Here is a 15,188-nt window from a genome sequence, read left to right as displayed (position 1 = left end):
CTTTGTCAGCAGTTAAACAGTTTGTGAAACTGAATATAAAGTACCAGCCCTATAGCTCTGCAGAATGATTAAACAGATATGCAGTGGTACTTTGTTATTATGATACCAATGCACATAGGAGCAGCATTGCCGGCTGGCAGGTGAGGGGTTAAATGTCCTGAGAGGCTGGAATCTGAGATAGTGAGTGGAGAGTCAGTAGCTATATTTATCCTGCTGGTAACCCGAGCTTAGGATTCCAGTGAAGGAGCTTGGTTATTAACCACTACACAAAGTGTTCTACAGAGACCAACTACATTGGGGACTGGAATTGGTGTACAAGCTTCGAAGTGTTGCTAATGTCTTCCAAGCAGCAATAGATGGTATTACGGAGCACTGACCACAACCAGCTGGAAAGACGGGAAGGTGAGAGATTACTGCTGTGTCAACAGAGACTGTGTCAACCAACTGCCATCAGCCCAAGTATACTGTCAGCAATAACTGACTGTGCTAACCAGACACCTGTGCTGATGTTACCTGGTCAGTAATACTGTAACTTGCTAACCCCAGTAACATACTAACTATTGCTTGCTTTGTAACTTATTAACCTGGTACCATACTGTAACTTACTAATATGATACTCAGTCCATATTGCCTGCTCAGTAATGTTGTAATGTTTAGGCTGCTGTAGATTTGTGTTAGGCCGCTGTATATTTATATAATCTTTTTGTGGTTAATCACTCCCATTTTAATCTGCTTTCTATGAGCTAGTCTAAAGGGCAGAATTAATTACCTTTTATTATTATATATACTATTTCAGGTTTTAAGAATTTCACCTGCTTACTATTAAATTTAGGTTTCGACCAATGCTTATTATTAATTCTAGGTTTTTGACCAGTTTTTAACTTGTCCTATTTTTCTACTGTTTGATTAATAACATTTTTAATCTTTACAAAATATATCTCATAATTGTTTTTTTAAATCATCAGCTATATTTATTATTTATTATTATTCCTAGCTTAGGCTAGTTCTATTTAGATTTTATTGTCCTATTGGGTAATCGTCTCCTACGTACCCCTATCTATAGTAATTGTTACCCTAGCTTTACCGCAAGTATTTCCACATTTTTCTGTTTCTAACTGTTCCTCTGGGGGGGGTTTTAGAGAGGGACCCCTATATACTTGGCAGAGGGTAGATGCTAGCGCCAATTCTACTCCCACTTTCTCGTAATTTACTAACCCAACATGCGAGTCCTTATTGTCTATTGAGAAGTATTGTAACTGCACTTGACGGTATTGGGCACCAGCATACCACAAGGCGTACAATGTACACTATAAATACCTTGACCTGGAGAAAGGTGCAGGGGTCACAGACATCTCTCTCCTTCAAAGTGTGTGTGAAACAGCCAAAATATTTTTCAAAACCCTGCTGCAGCGTTTTCTTTTAGAAGACAGTCTAATCATCCTTTTTTGTCCACCCTGCCCTTTAACCCCTGTTTGTGGCCCTCACAAATAGAGCATACTGTGGGTGGGTGTGTGACAAGCTCCACTTGATTAAAAAATAAAAGGGGCACAGAGTTGTTGTGTGTAACAGGCACTTGAGGGATTAAATCATTGCTGCAACAGTATTATGCAGCTGCAATTTATCATTTGCCAAAGTGTGTTCTGAGCAAATAATGTTAAATCAGTTGTATGATAAAAATAATTAAAGATAGATGCACTATACACCCAATAGCAGTGCTAGAGATGGGGTAATGTTTAGTTTCTTGCCCACAATTTTAAATGAAAATATCTCAGAAACATTCACCATAAGCTTTTGCAATAAATGTTTTATTTTCCTTTACCAAATGTAACGTTTAAATAACAAATATAACATTTTGTTATCGCATAATGCAATCAAATAATTTGTTATTAACATTTGAGTGTTGCTACTTATTAAAGGGTAGTTACTTCTTAAAGGGACATGAAACCCCATTTTTTTTCCTTTCATGATTCAGAGAAAATACAACTTTAAGAAGTTTACAGTTTATTTCTATTATCTAATTTGTTTTGTCCTTGTGTTATTATTTGTTTAAGAGATCTCTAGATAGGTAGCGTGCCCATGTTTGTAGCACTACATGACAGGAAATAGTGCTGACACCTAGTGCTCTTGTTAAAATATAACATTGTTGCAAAACTCCTGCCATATAGTGCTCTTGTTAAAATATAACATTGTTGCAAAACTCCTGCCATATAGTGCTCTTGTTAAAATATAACATTGTTGCAAAACTACTGCCATATAGTGCTCTTGTTAAAATATAACATTGTTGCAAAACTCCTGCCATATAGTGCTCTTATTAAAATATAACATTGTTGCAAAACTCCTGCCATATAGTGCTCTTGTTAAAATATAACATTGTTGCAAAACTCCTGCCATATAGTGCTCTTGTTAAAATATAACATTTTTATTGTTGTTGCAAAACTCCTGCCATATAGTGCTCTTGTTAAAATATAACATTGTTGCAAAACTCCTGCCATATAGTGCTCTTGTTAAAATATAACATTGTTGCAAAACTCCTGCCATATAGTGCTCTTGTTAAAATATAACATTGTTATTGTTGTTGCAAAACTCCTGCCATATAGTGCTCTTGTTAAAATATAACATTGTTATTGTTGTTGCAAAACTCCTGCCATATAGTGCTCTTGTTAAAATATAACATTGTTGCAAAACTCCTGCCATATAGTGCTCTTGTTAAAATATAACATTGTTGCAAAACTCCTGCCATATAGTGCTCTTGTTAAAATATAACATTGTTGCAAAACTCCTGCCATATAGTGCTCTTGTTAAAATATAACATTGTTGCAAAACTCCTGCCATATAGTGCTGCAAACATCTGCATACTCCTGAACTTACTGTTCTGCTTTCAACAAAGGATAACAAGAAAACAAAGAAAATTGGAAAATAGAAGTAAAATGGAAAATTGTTTAACATGATATGTTCTATCTGAATTGTGAAAGAAAATGTTGGGTTTTATGTCCTGTTAAGCTTCATTGAGTCTGCGGGAATACTAAAACGTAAGATATGTATGTAAACATTAAAGGGACATTATACACTCATTTTTTCTTTTGTAATTCAGACAGAGCATGCAATTTTAAGCAACTTTCTAATTTACTCCTATTATCAATTTTTCTTCGTTCTCTTGCTATCATTATTTGAAAAAGAAGGCATCTGAGCTTTTTTTTTGGTTTCAGTACTCTGGACAGCACTTTTTTATTGGTGGATGAATGTATCCACCAATCAGCAAGGACAACCCAGGTTGTTCACCAAAAAAGGGCCGGCATCTAAACTTACATTCTTCCATTTCAAATAAAGATACCAAGAGAATGAAGAAAATTTGATAATAGGACTAAATTAGAAAGTTGCTTAAAATTTCATGCTCAATCTGAATCACGAAAGAAAATTTTTGGGTACAGTGTCCCTTTAAGGGCCAGGTTACAAGTGGAGCGCTATTTAATGCTCCTGCACGTGTGCTAGAAGTAAGCTTTTTGCGACCGTCGAGTTTCGCTCATATTACGAGTAAATTGTTTTCGCTTGTGAGTTAACCCAACAAGCGCAAATAGCCAAACTTAGAATATCCTAGATAGGAACAAAGAGGCGCCAATAGGGTGATATCGTATGGACAAAATCAATATCAGCAAGCAACGATGGAACTACTCACAAACAACGCAGCACTAAGTTGTGCCAGAAACAGCAGACCGGGACCTATTCGTTGCCCGGCAGACAAAGACTCAACAAGATTCTCCAGGAGGTCACGTGAGGCCCTTCCACTAATCCGATGAGGAATCACGTCCACTCCTTAGTCCAGACAGCCGAACAACCAATCAACGGTCAGCTTTGGCACACACCTTTCTCCACAGCGATGATACCATACTCCGTGAGTACTTAGCGGAGGCAAAGCGGCAGATATCGCTGAAAATGGTACTGCAGTAGGATCAAGGCAGAAGAATGTTTAGTTCAGACAAGGGGTCAGTACCAGGAACCAATCCAACACAGCTCAGGCAGAAGAGTGGTCAGCTCATACAAGCAGTTCTGCTTTTTACAGACTGCAGTCGCCTGTGTTGGGTGACTGCAGTCTGGAAGAAGCAGAACTGCTTGTATGAGCTGACCACTCTTCTGCCTGAGCTGTGTTGGACTTGTTCCTGGTACTGACCCCTTGTCTGAACTAAACATTCTTCTGCCTTGATCCTACTGCAGTACCATTTTCAGCGATATCTGCCGCTTTGCCTCCGCTAAGTACTCACGGAGTACGGTATCATCGCTGTGGAGAAAGGTGTGTGCCAAAGCTGACCGTTGATTGGTTGTTCGGCCGTCTGGACTAAGGTGTGGACGTGATTCCTCATCGGATTGGTGGAAGGGCCTCACGTGACCTCCTGGAGAATCTTGTTGAGTGTTTGTCTGCCGGGCAACGAATAGGTCCCGGTCTGCTGTTTCTGGCACAACTTAGTGCCGCGTTGTTTGTGAGTAGTTCCATCGTTGCTTGCTGATATTGATTTTGTCCATACGATATCACCCTATTGGCGCCTCTTTGTTCCTATCTAGGAGTCTCTTGGTTGTTTCCGGATTTTTTGAGAGAGCAGCCTACGTTTTCTGTCTACAGTGTGAGATCCGGATTGCTCGACACATAGCGCACCTCCAGAGGTTGAATCGTCATCCTCCTTTAAACTTAGAATATCATGTTCACGTATTCCCCATTGAAGGCAATGTAGGAAAAAAGGTGGAAAAAAACTAACACCCCACTTGCGCGAAAACCTGATCCCATATTCTCATGTGTGCTAACCCAACATGAAAATATGAATATTTCTCATTCCACTGTTCTTAACATACAAGAGTGTGTTCTATTTATTCATAAATACATATTTCTACATATATCTGATGTTCTCATGGTACAATATATATCTATACCTATATATATATATATATATATATATATATATATATATATACACACATGATTATATATAGGTATAGATATATACAGATATATATAGGAATATCTATTTATAAATACATAGAATATATTCTGGTATGTACAGAACATTGAAATGTCAAATATTTACAGCAAATACATATTTAAAACCTTTATTAAAAATGAATATTGCATAAGTATGTTTTTTCATGTTTTCTTCTACTTAACAGCAAAGGGATCCAATGCACTTTTATATATGTCCATATATGTATGCATATGTATTTATGTGTTTATATGTCTATATATATCTGTAAATACATATATACACATATAAATACATAAATACATACAGTATGTACACACACACACACACACACACACATATATATATATATATAGACAGTATATATATATATATATATATATATATATATATATATATATATATAGAGAGAGAGAGAGAGAGAGAGAGAGAGAGAGAGAGAGAGAGAGAGAGAGAGAGAGAGCTCAAAATTTCCACTAGCCCACTAGCCATTGGTGAGTGAAAATTAACAATGGCGAGTGAAAGTTAGCAAGTGAATGTTGGGCTACCTGCTGTTAAAATTATATATCCATGAAAGGATATGATATTCCTCCAGGCCTATAGGAACCCCAGGTAGTTCTGAGAGTGTAAACAGTGGCAGAGAGAGATTCGAGAGGAAAAGTGAAAGTGGAGAAAAAGATAGCGTTAAGAAAGAATGGAGAAAAAAATAAAGGGTAAACAGGTATGAGAGGAGAGTGAAAGAGTGAGTGAAAAGAAAAGATAAGGCCTGAGATAGATGGGAGGGGTTAAAAAAGAGAGACTGGAGAGAGGAGGCAGTGGAGAAACATAGTTGAGAGATGATAATTATAAAGCAATTTTTCCAGGTCTGCTATGACCTCACATTAATGCCAACACTCTCTGCACTCTCTCAGTTCAACAACATTTTCTGTCCAGCTGTTGTTTTCCCAAGAACCCTAGTTGACGTTGCTAACTGCTATGCACTTATTTTTGCTACTTTATTGCTGTATGTAGCGTTATTTAATTTATGGTATAAAACAAACAATATTAAAAAATGAATTCACAATAAGGTATTTCACATTGGCTAAATATATGCAAAGAGGCAAAGAGAGGGGTGGGTTAGTGGGTTTAGTATGGGTGGGTAGTGGCGAGTAACATTTTGGGCTGGCTAGTAGTTTAGCGCTTGACATTTTTAGCCCTGTATAATATATATATATATATATATATATATATATATATATATATATATATATATATATAGATTCACTACAACAATAGAGAGAAACACGAAGAGGACACAGTAGTGCCCTCTCCAAAAAAAGACAGGGATTTCAGCACTCCATAAATGACTAATTGTAAGAAATTTAATAAATTAATACATTTAGGTATTTAGTATTTTAGAAATAGGTGTTCTCCGCAGCAGCGTGAACTAGTCAACGGCCGGGTCCCCTAAATCAAAACCACACACGTAAGAATAATTCATAAATTTTATTATAAGTGCAAATATATTTAAAGTGTTTTCAATATATTAAAATAAACACATAGAAAAAGCAGGCCAGCTCACAACAGTTACTCACGATGCAAGTTATTAACCTTAGATTAAGGCTAAAAGAAAGTTATTAAGCAACACCCCTACCAGTGGGTAGCCCTGTGTGTACACAGGAATCTGCTACCATGGATAGAAATGGGGATCATTGTGTGCACTTATAATAAAATTTATGAATTATTCTTACGTGTGTGGTTTTGATTTAGGGGACCCGGCCGTTGACTAGTTCACGCTGCTGCGGAGAACACCTATTTCTAAAATACTAAATACATAAATTTATTAATTTATTAAATTTCTTACAATTAGTCATTTATGGAGTGCTGAAATCCCTGTCTTTTTTTGGAGAGGGCACTACTGTGTCCTCTTCGTGTTTCTCTCTATTGTTGTAGTGAATCTATGTGTGTAACAGGGTCTGCACCCACGTATAAATTGTATAGCACTATACTATTACCTACTCCCTAATAATTCAGTATATTTTATATATATATATATACAAAAGTTATAGATTTTATTTGAAAGTTCAGAGAGTGCGAATCTATAACTTTTGTGTGGATATTGTTGTTCCTCACACCCTGGCAGCAACTTTGTGAGGTGAGAATGCAAATCCCCTTGAACTTATATATATATTTAGGCATGTATATGTTTGTATCTCTATGTTAATGCCCTTTGCCTGCCTTTTTTTATTTTCTTCTAACGTCTGCAATCTCATATCTTTGAGCTCTTATAACTTTTGTGTGTAATATTTTTTTAAATAATTATTAGACAGCGTTATTTTGAGTGTAACTATTCTCTGCAATGTATTTTTTATCTGCTTTGTGACACTTTTTAGCTTCGTGAAACAGTTAACCAGAGCTCTAAAGTCACGGTAATCATTCTAGCGTAAATCACAATTGCGCTCAAGCAATCTAATTTACTTTCAACTCGTAATACGAGAGGTAAGCCTGACTAACGCAAACCCCACGATAAACCCCTTGCCCTCCACTTATAATCTTGCCCTAATTCTTTATAAACATTTGAATGTGATTTAAAGGTCCTTGTGTACTAGCATTCAAATGTCAAAATACAGAAGTTCTCTCAACCCTTAATGATAACATAATTTATGTAAGAACTTACCTGATAAATTCATTTCTTTCATATTAGCAAGAGTCCATGAGCTAGTGACGTATGGAATATACATTCCTACCAGGAGGGGCAAAGTTTCCCAAACCTTAAAATGCCTATAAATACACCCCTCACCACACCCACAATTCAGTTTAACGAATAGCCAAGAAGTGGGGTGATAAGAAAAAAGTGCGAAAGCATATAAAATAAGGAATTGGAATAATTGTGCTTTATACAAAAAAATCATAACCACCACAAAAAAGGGCGGGCCTCATGGACTCTTGCTAATATGAAAGAAATGAATTTATCAGGTAAGTTCTTACATAAATTATGTTTTCTTTCATGTAATTAGCAAGAGTCCATGAGCTAGTGACGTATGGGATAATGACTACCCAAGATGTGGATCTTTCCACACAAGAGTCACTAGAGAGGGAGGGATAAAATAAAGACAGCCAATTCCTGCTGAAAATAATCCACACCCAAAATAAAGTTTAATGAAAAACATAAGCAGAAGATTCAAACTGAAACCGCTGCCTGAAGTACTTTTCTACCAAAAACTGCTTCAGAAGAAGAAAATACAACAAAATGGTAGAATTTGGTAAAAGTATGCAAAGAGGACCAAGTTGCCGCTTTGCAAATCTGATCAACCGAAGCTTCATTCCTAAACGCCCAGGAAGTAGAAACTGACCTAGTAGAATGAACTGTAATCCTTCGAGGCGGAATTTTACCCGACTCGACATAGGCATGATGAAATAAAGATTTCAACCAAGATGCCAAGGAAATGGCAGAAGCTTTCTGGCCTTTTCTAGAACCGGAAAAGATGACAAATAGACTAGAAGTCTTTCGGAAAGACTTAGTAGCTTAAACATAATAATACAAAACTCTAACAGCATCCAAAGAATGCAATGATGTCTCCTTAGATTTCATAGGATTAGGACATAATGAAGGAACCACAATTTCTCTTACTAAGGTTGTTAGAATTCACAACCTTAGGTAAAAAATTCAAAAGTAGTTCGCAGCACCGCCTCATCCTGATGAAAAATCAGAAAAGGAGACTCACAAGAAAGAGCAGATAATTCAGAGACTCTTCTGGCAGAAGAGATGGCCAAAAGAAACAAAACTTTCCAAGAAAGTAATATAATGATCAAAGAATGCATGGGTTCAAAAGGAGGAGCTTGAAAAGCCCCCAGAATCAAATTCAAACTCCAAGGAGGAGAAATTGACTTAATGACAGGTTTTATACGAACCAAAGCTTGTACAAAACAATGAAATATCAGGAAGATTAGCAATCCTTCTGTGAAAAAAGAACAGAAAGAGCAGAGATTTATCCTTTCAAGGAACTTGCGGACAAACCTTTATCTAAACCATCCTGAAGAAACAGAAAAATTCTCGGTATTCAAAAAGAATGCCAAGAAAAAATGATGAGAAAGACACTAAGAAATATAAGTCTTCCAGACTCTATAATATATCTCTCTAGATACAGATTTACGAGCCTGTAACATAGTATTAATCACAGAGTCAGAGAAACCTTCTTTGACCAAGAATCAAGTGTTCAAACTCCATAACTTAAAATTTAAGGATTTGAGATCCTGATGGAAAAAAGGACCTTGCGACAGAAAGTCTGGTCTTAACGGAAGAGTCCACAGCTGGCAAGAGGCCATCCGGACAAGATCCGCATACCAAAACCTGTGAGGCCATGCTGGAGCTACCAGCAGGACAAACGAGCATTCCTTTAGAATCTTGGAGAATACTCTTGGAAGAAGAACTAGAGGCAGAAAGATATAGGCAGGACGATACTTCCAAGGAAGTGATAATGTATCCACTGCTTCCGCCCGAGGATCCCGGGATCTGGACAGATACCAGGGAAGTTTCTTGTTTAGATGAGAAGCCATCAGATCTATTTCTGGGAGTTCCCACATTTGAACAATCTGAAGAAATACCTCTGGGTGAAGAGACCATTCGCCCGGATGCAACGTTTGGCGACTGAGATAATCCGCTTCCCAATTGTCTATACGTGGGATATGAACCGCAGAGATTAGACAGGAGCTGGATTCCACCCAAACCAAAATTCGAGATACTTCTTTCATAGCCAGAGGACTGTGAGTCCCTCCTTGATGATTGATGTATGCCACAGCTGTGACATTGTCTATCTGAAAACAAATGAACAACTCTCTCTTCAGAAGAGGCCAAGACTGAAGAGCTCTGAAAATTGCACGGAGTTCAAAATATTGATCGGTAATCTCACCTCCTGAGATTCCCAAACCCCTTGTGCCGTCAGAGACCCCCACACAGCTCCCCAACCTGTAAGACTTGCATCTGTTGAGATTATAGTCCAGGTCGGAAGAACAAAGAAGCCCCCTGAACTAAACGATGGTGAACTGTCCACCATGTCAGAGAGTGTTGTATAATCGGTTTAAAGATATTAATTGAGATATCTTTGTGTAATCCCTGCACCACTGGTTCAGCATACAGAGCTGAAGAGGTCGCATGTGAAAACGAGCAAAGGAGATCGCATCCGATGCGGCAGTCCTAAGACCTAAAATTTCCATGCATAAGGCTACCAAAGGGAATGATTGTGACTGAAGGTTTTGACAAGCTGATATCAATGTTAAATTTCTCTTATCTGACAAGGACAGAGTCATAGACACTGAATCTATCTGGAAACCTAAAAAGGTTACCCTTGTCTGAGGAAACAATGAACTGAATGGTAAATTGATCCTCCAACCATGATCTTGAAGAAACAACACAAGTCGATTCGTATGAGATTCTGCGAAAATGTGAAGACTGAGCAAGTACCAAGATATCGTCCAAATAAGGAAATACCAAAACCCTGTTCTCTGATTACAGACAGAAGGGCACCGAGAACCTTTGAAAAAAATTCTTGGAGCTGACGCTAGGCCAAACGGTAGAGCCACAAAACTGGTAATGCTTGTCTAAAAAGAGAATCTCAGAAACTAAAAGTGATCTGGATGAATCGGAATATGCAGATATACATCCTGTAAATCTATTGTAGACATATAATGCCCTTGCTATACAAAAGGCAGGATAGTCCTACAGTTACCATCTTGAATGTTGGTATTCTTACATAACGATTCAATATAGATAGATCCGGAACTGGTCTGAAGGAATTAACCTTCTTTGGTACAATGAAGAGATAGAATAAAACCCCAGCCCCTGTTCCAGAACTGGAACTGGCATAATTACTCCAGCCAACTCTAGATCTGAAACACATTTCAGAAATGCTGAGCCTTTGCTGTGTTTACTGGGACACGGGAAAGAAAAAAATCTCTTTGCAGGAGGCCTTAACTTGAAGCCAATTCTGTACCTTTCTGAAACAATGTTCTGAAACCAGAGATTGTGAACAGAATTGATCCAAATTTTCTTGAAGAAAACATAAACTGCCCCATACCAGCTGAGCTGGAATGAGGGCCGCACCTTCATGGGTATATAGGAGCTGGCTACAGGTTTCTATAAGGCTTGGATATATTCCAAACTGGAAAAGGTTTCCAAACTGATACCGCTCCTGAGGATGAAGGACCAGGCTTTTGTTCCTTGTTGTGAGGAAAGGAACGAAAATGATTATTAGACCTAAATTTACCTTAGATTTTTTATCCTTTGGTAAAAAAGTTCCCTTCCCTGCAGTAACAGTTGAGAAAATAGAATCCAACTGAAAATCGAATAATTTATTACCCTGGAAAGAAAGGGAAAGCAAAGTTTTAAGCCATAAAGCTTTTCTAGCTAAAATAGCTAGAGACATATACCTGACATCAACTCTAATGATATCAAAAGATGGTATCACAAATAAAATTATTAGCATGTTATAGAATAATAATAATGCTATAAAATTATGATCTGTTATTTGTTGCGCTAAAGCTTCTAACCAAAAAGTTGAAGCTGCAGCAACATCCGCTAAAAATATAGCAGGTCTAAGAAGATTACCTGAACATAAGTAAGCTTTTCTTAGAAAGGATACAATTTTCTTATCTAAAGGATCCTTAAATGAAGTACTATCTGCCATAGGAATAGTAGTACGTTTAGCAGGAGTAGAGACAGCCCCATTAACCTTAGAGATTTTGTCCCAAAACTCTAATCTGTCAGATGGCACAGGATATAATTGCTTAAACGTTTAGAAGGAGTAAATGAATTACCCAAATTATTCCATTCCCTGGAAATTACTTCAGAAATAGCATCAGGGAGAAAAAATACTTCTGGAATAACTACAGGAGATTTAAAAACCTTATTTAAACGTTTAGATTTAGTATCAAGAGGACCAGAATCCTCTATTTCTAATGCAATTAATACTTCTTTAAGTAAAGAACGAATAAATTCCATCTTGAACAAATACAAAGATTTATCAGCATCAACCTCTGAGACAGAAACCTCTGAACCAGAAGAACCATTATCAGTATCAGAATGATGATGTTCATTTAAAAATTCATCTGCAAAAAAGAGAAGTTTTAAAAGACTTTTATGTATACTAGAAGGAGAAATAACAGACATAGCCTTCTTAATGGATTTAAAAAATAAAATCTCTTATATTATCAGGAACACTCTGAAAATTAGATGTTGACGGAACAGCAATAGGTAATGTAACAGTACTAAAGGAAATTTTATCTGCATTAATAAGTTTGTCATGACATGCAATACAAACAACAGCTGGAGAAACAGATACCAAAAGTTTATAGCAGATACACTTAGCTTGGTAGCTCCAGCACTGGGCAGCGATTTTCCTGAAGTATCTTCTGACTCAGTTGCAACGTGGAACATCTTGCAATATGTAAAAGAAAAAACAACATATAAAGCAAAATTGATCAAATTCCTTAAATGACAGTTTCAGGAATGGGAAAAAAATGCCAGTGAACAAGCTTCTAGCAACCAGAAGCAAAAAATAATGAGACTTAAATAATGTGGAGACAAAAATGACGCCCATATTTTTTAGCGCCAAAAAAGACGCCCACATTATTTGGCGCCTAAATGCTTTTGGCGCCAAAAATGACGCCACATCCGGAAAGCCGACACTTTTGACGCAAAAAACGTCAAAAAATGACGCAACTTCCGGCGACACGTATGACGCCGGAAACAGAAAAAAAAATTTGCGCCAAAAAAGTCAGCGCCAAGAATGACGCAATAAAATGAAGCATTTTCAGCCCCCGCGAGCCTAACAGCCCACAGGGAAAAAATCTAATTTTTTAAGGTAAGAAAAAATGATTGAAACAAATGCATTTATCCCAAGTATGAAACTGACTGTCTGAAAATAAGGAATGTTGAACATCCTGAGTCAAGGCAAATAAATGTTTGAATACATATATTTAGAACTTTATATAAAAGTGCCCAACCATAGCTTAGAGTGTCACAGAAAATAAGATTTACTTACCCCAGGACACTCATCTACATGTTTGTAGAAAGCCAAACCAGTACTGAAACGAAAATCAGCAGAGGTAATGGTATATATATAAGAGTATATCGTCGATCTGAAAAGGGAGGTAAGAGATGAATCTCTACGACCGATAACAGAGAACCTATGAAATAGACCCCGTAGAAGGAGATCATTGCATTCAAATAGGCAATACTCTTCTCACATCCCTCTGACATTCACTGCACGCTGAGAGGAAAACCGGGCTCCAACTTGCTGCGGAGCGCATATCAACGTAGAATCTAGCACAAACTTACTTCACCACCTCCATAGGAGGCAAAGTTTGTAAAACTGAATTGTGGGTGTGGTGAGGGGTGTATTTATAGGCATTTTAAGGTTTGGGAAACTTTGCCCCTCCTGGTAGGAATGTATATCCCATACGTCACTAGCTCATGGACTCTTGCTAATTACATGAAAGAAATTGTCATTTACTTAGCTGACATTCAAGCCCAGTGAGTAACATTGGAAATACCTAACCTAGCCTAACATCTCAGTCATTATTGCAAATAATATTATAACAAAGTAACTCTTCTTGAGACTCTTTAAATTGTCTAGTGATTAACCCTCTAATGTTTTTTAACATGGCATTACACAATTAATGCCTAATTAGTAATATTGTATCTTGCCCAACATATGAGTTTGCATTGCAGCATATGAACTGTTGTTACCATGACAAGTAGGGACCTTTATCCAGAGTCATTAATATTACATCTTTAGCCCCTAAAAAATTGTAAAATTGTAGCCAGAAGCATTATTTTATCCAGTGACTTAAACTTGGCACCTGAGTCCTTAATACCCAGTCTTTAGTTCTTCAATTACTATACTAAACCTGTATCTTAATAGCCCGATATGTATGTCTATACTGGTCAGTGAATATTATTGTAACTTGCTAATGTTGTACACAGTAAGATACACTATATAAGGTCTGCTCACCTTATTACACTATAGGTCAGTAAATTCACATATTAAAATGAAAAATCTTAATTAGGGTCTGTCTTACTGAAATAACAAGAATGTTGCTGAAATAGTTAAAGGGCCATTACAGTGAAATAAATGCATGGTACAAATTGTTAGAGTGTGTAATGTTAACACTAGTGATGCTGCAAGTCTATGTGTTTAACCCCTGCAAAAGATATAAACACAAAGTTAAATTTCCACTCAGGAGTCACAGAGAACTGCTGGTTCCAAGAGGAAACAGGCACTATTTTCTTTATTTACCATGGCCTAGATTTGGAGTTCGGCGGTAAAAGGGCTGTTAACGCTCCGCGGGCTTTTTTCTGGCCGCACCATAAATTTAACTCTGGTATCGAGAGTTAAAACAAATGCTGCGTTAGGCTCCAAAAAAGGAGCGTAGAGCATTTTTACCACAAATGCAACTCTCGATACCAGAGCTGCTTACGGACGCGGCCGGCCTCAAAAACGTGCTCGTGCACGATTCTCCCATAGGAAACAATGGGGCTGTTTGAGCTGAAAAAAAACCTAACACCTGCAAAAAAGCAGCGTTCAGCTCCTAACGCAGCCCCATTGTTTCCTATGGGGAAACACTTCCTACGTCTGCACCTAACACTCTAACATGTACCCCGAGTCTAAACACCCCTAACCTTACACTTATTAACCCCTAATCTGCCGCCCACGCTATCGCTGACCCCTGCATTACACTTTTAACCCCTAATCTGCCGCTCCGTAAAACGCCGCCACCTACGTTATCCCTATGTACCCCTAATCTGCTGCCCTAACATCGCCGACCCCTATGTTATATTTATTAACCCCTAATCTGCCCCCCACAACGTCGCCGACACCTGCCTACAATTATTAACCCCTAATCTGCCGACCGGACCTGAGCGCTACTATAATAAAGTTATTAACCCCTAATCCGCCTCACTAACCCTATCATAAATAGTATTAACCCCTAATCTGCCCTCCCTAACATCGCCGACACCTACCTTCAATTATTAACCCCTAAACTTCCGATCGGAGCTCACCGCTATTCTAATAAATGGATTAACCCCTAAAGCTAAGTCTAACCCTAACACTAACACCCCCCTAAGTTAAATATAATTTTTATCTAACAAAATAAATTAACTCTTATTAAATAACTTATTCCTATTTAAAGCTAAATACTTACCTGTAAAATAAATCCTAATATAGCTACAATATAAATTATAAT

At 37.5% G+C, this 15,188-nt stretch overlaps 1 protein-coding gene across 2 annotated transcripts in view; it reads left to right on the top strand.

The window, feature by feature from the left end:
* Positions 1-236: 236 nt before the first annotated feature.
* The window catches only part of USP2 (ubiquitin specific peptidase 2), a 121,556-nt gene continuing 106,604 nt past the window's right edge, over positions 237-15,188 (top strand). Inside the window, exon 1 of one of the 2 annotated variants that reach the window (XM_053691372.1) lies at positions 237-402. The gene's annotated coding sequence lies outside the window, so the exon portion shown is untranslated. Of the gene's footprint in view, positions 517-15,188 lie in introns of both variants that reach the window. The other variant, XM_053691371.1, reaches the window with a different exon arrangement.

The sequence above is a fragment of the Bombina bombina genome, chromosome 8 (genome assembly GCF_027579735.1).
Source record: "Bombina bombina isolate aBomBom1 chromosome 8, aBomBom1.pri, whole genome shotgun sequence".
NCBI classification, from domain to species: domain Eukaryota; kingdom Metazoa; phylum Chordata; class Amphibia; order Anura; family Bombinatoridae; genus Bombina; species Bombina bombina.
The sequence above is the reverse complement of the archived record's forward strand: the minus strand, read 5'-3'. Positions and strand labels throughout refer to the sequence as shown.